The following is a 6,891-nucleotide window of genomic DNA, read 5'->3' as shown; positions in this document are numbered from 1 at the left end:
TCATACTGGTGCCGAAGGCCAGCTTTCCCAATCATTTTGATTCACTGTGTATCTGATTTTTTTTTAATTTTTTTTTTTTTTGGTCTAGAGAGGATTATTGCCACAGTATATTTTATTTATTCATTAGATTTTAGCCTTGTAAGTTAAAGTGTTCTAAATGATGATGTTAACAGGTATTTGTCCCTTTACTGGTTTTTTTGGGGTTGTTAAAAGATAGGGAATGAAGAATGCAAAATGGTTTATTGTTCAGACTGTCCGCTCTGGTCCAACCCTGTACTGATAGTACCTTCCCAGTATGATATTGTGATGTTTCATACAATACAGTGAACATAACCAACTTGTTATCTTCAATAAAGGATTGCTAAAACAGTGTGATGCGCTTTATATGTCCTCGAGAAGGATTTATCAAGAGGATACAAGTGTTCTATGTAAAAAGATAATCAAGTGGGATTCGGTGATGTACAGTGGTAGGACAAGGGGTAATGGGTGCAAGCAGGAATACAAGAGGTTCCGCTTAAACTTGAGAAGAAACTTCTTTATTGTGAGGGTGACAGAGCCCTGGAACAGGCTGCCCAGGGAGGTTGTGGAGTCTCCTCTGGAGACGTTCAAAACCCGCCTGGACGCCTTCCTGTGTGATCTCATTTAGGATCCTGCTCCAGCAGGGGGATTGGACTAGATGATCTTTTGAGGTCCCTTCCAATCCCTAACATTCTGTGATTTATGGGATGTCTCTTAGTGATGGATTTGTGTTTGTTCTGTAGTGAACGTGGCTTTTTGTCACAATAAGCCAGAAGTCTCCAAGTGGGCTTCTCTGTGAGGGGCAGAAGAGTGCAAACAACATCTAGAGCTCCTAGGGCAAATCCATCCCAAGTTCACCTGGAATGAGTCTTATTCCACCTATGGGAAAGCTTTTGTCTAAAGTTTAAAAATTCAGATTAAACTTGAATTTTTAGTCAACTCAAAGACCTGAGGTTAGACCTATGAAATTTTCCTTTTGTACATACAGTGTACAGCACTTTCTCTAATGTTAGCATTCTTACATTAAAACTTTAGCCAATATATTTTTTTTTAAATCTGTTAATGAAGTTGTTTAGCTGGGTGGGAAAGGAGAGCAAAATCCTGTGTTACTGACTGCATGGTAATAGCCTGTCTGAATACTTAGTGTTACTGTGGAATAGGTGTATTTATGAACAATATGTAGATTTTTAAGTCTGTAAGTTCTTTGAACTTTTTTGTTGGATCTGCTTGTACAGCATAACCTCTGCCTGCTTTCCTCGTGAACTGCAATCTTAATACTTTGTTCTACTGGTAAGAGTTCTTTTACTCTATAGGCTCCGGTCCTATGAACGCTTACAGTTGTAGGTTCTTTTACATTGTGTGGATTGTCTCCCTGAAATAAAAGGATTTACGTGAAGCATGCACATAAATTTTTCAAAGGGAAGGACTATAGCTTGCGCAGCTACAACAAAATGTAAATCTTTTTCCTCTAAAGTAACACTACTTTCCATTCGAGCATCCGCTGAGTTCCAAATTCCCATCGTGTTTTATTTTAATCAAAATACTGTTCAGTTTTGAGCAGCCTGAGAAGAAACCCTATGCTTTTTTACTTTATATTCTTGATGTGAGAAGTCTGGATGTTTGATAAAATTTGTTCATGTATTTGCCCTGATTTGTCAATTTTAACATTTGTTTTAAAATTATCTTCTCATAATTATGTTACCACCCAGTAACTAACAGGAAGATACTTCTGTAGAACGCTGAGAGTGGGGAGTGTCTCTTCCACCTCAGGTCTCCCTGACATGTCAAATTCAGCTCAGTTTTTCTCTTTTCTTCATTTTTATGACTTACTCTGTAACAGAGACAAAGTAGTGTGTGTCAGTTCTCAAATCTGCTCTCTGATAATCTTTAGCAAAATAAAGATTTGCTTTAACAATAGGAATTCAAGATCAGTTACAGCATTGAATGAAGGGTTCAGTGAGGGCAATTTTTACTTCTGGAAGATGATGCAAAAACCAGTGCTGCCTAACATTATAAATAAGGTCTATTCTGTTAAAAAAGCCACAGTGCCAAGCAGTCTTTATCAACTAATTTAGGTTTTGTTGGGCTAAAAGACAAGTTTTAGATTTCAGGATTCTCTCCTGAAGGCATGTTACTTTTAGCTCTTTATAGCTGTTTTTTAGCTCTAAAATAAAAAATTAATCAGAGGGACATAGATCCACTGGTGTAGGTGAGGAACTGCATGGGATGGTCCCAGAGTTGAAGGCAGCTTGACAAAACCACAAAAAAGTACCGAAATCACTGAACTTCTGCAGTGGATTCTGTTGAGTAGTTATTGGATGTTTTCAAACAAGTGTTTTTTCATAGAGAACTTCTATGCAAAGTTGTATCAAAAAATGGCCAAATGAGATTTACTTTTATCACTTTGAAAGAGCTGTAGAGTTTAAGTGAAAGAAATCGGATAGAAATTGATAGAATAATCATCATGTGACTTGTAAGATAAAACACTATTTTCAGGAGTTTGTGTTGAGACCTTAGAAAGGGTACCCAAAAATGTTTGGGTATGTTATATTCCTTGCAAGAGTGTTAATTTCTCCTTGGAAAATCTGAACTGTCATTTAAAAAAAAAAAAAAAAGTGCTAAAAGAGAAGCTATGTTGAAAACCTCTCTACACTCATGTATTTTAACTGCTTTTTTTGGGGGGGAGGGGTGGTGAACACGTAATTTAGTAAATATGCTACGTTTAGAAGTTAGTTGGAAATGTTGAATGCATACATGTTAAAGTCTGACAGCAGTAATGAGGAGATATTTCCTATTATTTTCGTAAGGAAACCATCCCCATCAAATTAATTCTGTGAACATTGTTTTTGTTTTGGCAGGTTACTTGCATGTAAAAAGGTGTATGTCTGCTTAATCCTGAACAAATAATCTACAGTATTTAATTTTATCTTTTTAGGACAAACTGGAGAATGCATTCTTGAGATATTTTTTTTTTTTATCCTTTATCCAGTGGTCGTCTTCAGTTCATAAACACATCTAAGTATTACAGTGCAATAAGGATTTTGGCCTGGGTATGTAAAGCAGATGTGTATTTCTAGTGTGTTTTAAAATAATTTTTCATTTTGGGAGCAGAGAATATGTGAAATTAAACCAAAATACTTTTTCAAGCTGTCCTAAATCTGCATTTAATTTGGTAGGATATAATTGTAGGAAATACTTGGCTAATGCAAACAACGTGCAAGGTTATTAGAATTGTGGTGCTTTACAACAACTTCAGTCTCTACTTTTAGTCATGGACACCTGTTTTCATTTTACTGGGTGACAAATTTTTAAATGGTGAAATATATTTTACATTCATCTCTTCACTCCTGCTCATCTTTACCTTAAAAACATTACAATTATTGCATTTAACTTCCCACTCAACGTATTAGAGGGGGGAAAAAAACACATATCCAAGTGTGTGAGTAATTGCAGCAACTTTTTTATATGCATTTACCATATTTCAAGTGCTGCTTCTGTAAACTGAAAAGAAAACAAAAGTGATATCTTGTAGATATAACTTCTAATATGGTCTTAGTAGCCCCTATGCTTTTAACAGCATTAAATAAAAGGCTTTGGGTTGAACTAACAAAAAGGAGAAAAAAATGTACAAAATGGATATTGCATTATCAATGACTCAAGTGATTTATGTCTTTCTACTCAGCCTTCAGTACTGACACATATGTGGAAGATCTGTCTTTGAAATGCAAACTGGCTTTGTTCTGAGTGGGTTAGAGTTCCACTGTACTTGGTACTACAGAGTCCTAGATAGCATGGCAGAGCTAAAAGCATGAGAATTATGGGAGTGCATCGATGATCTTAAAGGTCTTTTTCCCACCTAAATGATTCTGTGATTCTATATAATGAAAGACAGACATTTGCTTTGATTATCCCCCTCAGCTCCGCTCTCGTAAGGCCCCACCTGGAGTACTGTGTCCAGTTCTGGAGCCCCCAACACAAGAGAGACGTGGACCTGTTAGAACAAGTCCAGAGGAGGCCACGAGGGTGGTCTGAGGGCTGGAGCACCTCTGCTATGAGGAGAGGCTGAGAGAGTTGGGGCTGTTCAGCCTGGAGAAGAGAAGGCTCTGGGGAGATCTTATAGTGGCCTTCCAGTACCTGAAGGGGGCCTACAAGAAAGCTGGGGAGGGACTTTTTACAAAGACAGGTAGTGATAAAACAAGGGGAAATGGCTTTAAACTGGAAGAGGGTGGGTTTAGATTAGATATTAGGAAGAAATTCTTTCCTGTGAGGATGGTGAGACACTGGAACAGGTTGCCCAGAGAAGCTGTGGATGCCCCCTCCCTGGAAGTGTTTAAGGCCAGGCTGGATGAGGCTTTGAGCAACCTGGTCTAGTGGAAGGGGTCTCTGCTGATGGCGGGGGGGTTGGAACTCGATGATCTTTAAGGGCCCTTCCAATCCAAACCATTCTATGGTTCTATAATTATTCTTGGGGCAGGGGAGGAGGAATGGGTGTGTGTGATAGTGTCACTCCACTGTTGGAGTGATGGAGGGGGGAGTTAAGTGCACTATGTGAACACTTGATGAATGTGGGATTACATTTTAATCTGGTTCACTAGTATGGACAAGCTAGGTGCCTGAAACTACTTCATGCAGGTAGACAATGTGAGATATGGCACCTGAAGAGCCCATATAGTTCAGTGAATACTTTAAGTTCAAACTGGAAAGCCTGGTATTCACTGCAGGCAGTGCCGCCTTCACCTTTCACCAAACTGCTTTCTCCCCAATAACTGGATCCTTGAATGCCAGGTGATTCTGAAACAAAACTTCAGACTGTTAGGAGTGCTTTTGCATTCAAATGTCGTGTGATGTTACTGCTCTGTTGTCACATAAAAGCTTCTTACTTTCACTTCAAGTCAAGTTTCGTGTCATAGTTCATAATGTTATGGACCATGGTGAAGACCAAACTGAAATTCCTCTTGCTGTAGGAAAGCTGACACCAACAATAATTAAACCTCCCCACCCCCATAAAAAGCCAAACACCAAACCCACCCTCAAAAAAAAAAAAGATTTTGACTGCGTTTGTTTATCACTGTTTTTAGAAGAGTGCCTTTAAGCCAGCATAGTAAGTGGCAGACTCATCTCATAGGGGTTTTGCTGTAGAAAATGTTTTATGAATTGTTCTTTAGACGGTTCCAAAGAAAAAGGTGGTAGCTGGGATGCAGTCAGTATGGCTTGGGCTCCGTGAATACAATTGTCCAGGGAAAGTGTAGTCTGTTTTCAAACTGAAACTTAAGAACACTTCTATGAGTATTTCTGGCTCCTGGGTTTTCATTCCCTGTCTGTTAATCAGGAGTGGTGCCATAATCCTGTCCAAAAGCAGTGAGAGGATAAATAGTTTAAAACTAAGTCAGTCCAGTATTTTGCTGTTCGTTTTCAGTGTCTGTGAGGCTGTTGGAAAGCTGTGGAGGGTTACGGTTCTGGCATTATAATCAACAGTGTAGCCTCAGTTTGACCTTGCTGAAATGGAGTCACATACAATGGTTTGTCTCGCACTTTAAGTACCTTTTTATAGGTGATGGGATAGCTGAGGCGTCTGATGTGGACTGGGTTGTTGAGCAGGAAGTGTGCTGTTGGTAAAGGGAGACAGGTCTAGGGAGAACTGAAGTATGATCTGTGGAAATGGGAATCTGCACTGTGTTTTGTGGCCAATTAGACCATTTGAATATGAAAAAAACAACCCTCCCACACTAAGCATATTAAATTCTGTATGATTTTAGTACATGGGTAGAAACAGTACAGTTAAAAGTAAATCCTAAAAAAAAAAAAAAAAATCCTAAAGATAAAAATACAGAAAGATAAGTGTGGTTAGTGACTGTCACAACTCTGCAAGAATATATGTATTTTTTTAATGAACTGAACAGTTTTTAATAGTAATAAAACCCTAGAATGAATGAATCGTGTAGGTTTGGGCTGCTTCTTGGAAGGGGTTTTGTGTGCCGCTGTTTAGTGCTGTTCAAACAGCAGTTGACATGCTTACCACGTGAACAGTACTTGCTTATGCACTGCCTGCACTGACAGCCTTTTCCTAGTGGTGGTGGTGAGCGTGCTTCTTGTCTTCCCTTTGGCTTTGGACTTTGGTACAATACATGTGCAGTTGAGAGCTGCTTTGTACATGTATAGAAGATGGGTAGAGCAGCTGTGGGATAGGGCAGAAGCGAGTTAACGTCTGTGGGATGGTGTGGGAGCAAGAGGGAAGATAGTGCGGCTGCAAGTCAGAGGTGTGACTGTGCTGTGGTTGTATGCGAAAGGAAAGCAGTGTGCCTGTGGAGGAACTGAAGGGAAGTTGTGCTACATGGCTGAAGAAGGGGCCATGGGGAGGTTTGTAGGGTGGTGTTTAGAGTTTAATACTAAAAATTAGGTTTTTAGCAGTTCTTCTAACTTGTGGAAAGTAAGGATTGTCTTTCATTTTAGTCTTTCTATTTTCAGGCTAATATGAAATTTAAGATTTTTGGAAATGGCTTCTTGTAGTTGTGAAATGTTTTGTTTGGTTGGTTTTTTTGATGCAAAGGTCTAGTTGGTCCTGGACAAGAGAGCACCTTCCTTGAATTTCGAACCATGCATGTGCCAGCTGTTGCTGTGCAGCATGCTAGGTCAGTCCAGCCCAGTTGGAGAAATGTGGTTTTTGTTTGTTTTACCAAAAGGTGTACTTCCAGTTCTTTGGTGTCACGTCCAGTGTTCACATCAATTTTATACACTCGGGTTCCTTTTGCTTGGAGCCAGTTAATTGTCAGTCACAGATGACCATTGTAAAAGCCTTGGGATGCAATTCAGTCGTACAGAGTGAAACTGTCCGTAGAAAGACTGGAGATTCCTGATGTAAACTGAGCTCTTTCA

This window comes from Antrostomus carolinensis, unplaced genomic scaffold (genome assembly GCF_000700745.2).
Source record: "Antrostomus carolinensis isolate BGI_N321 unplaced genomic scaffold, ASM70074v2 scaffold1939, whole genome shotgun sequence".
NCBI classification, from domain to species: Eukaryota; Metazoa; Chordata; class Aves; order Caprimulgiformes; family Caprimulgidae; genus Antrostomus; species Antrostomus carolinensis.
Note: the sequence above shows the minus strand (reverse complement) of the source record.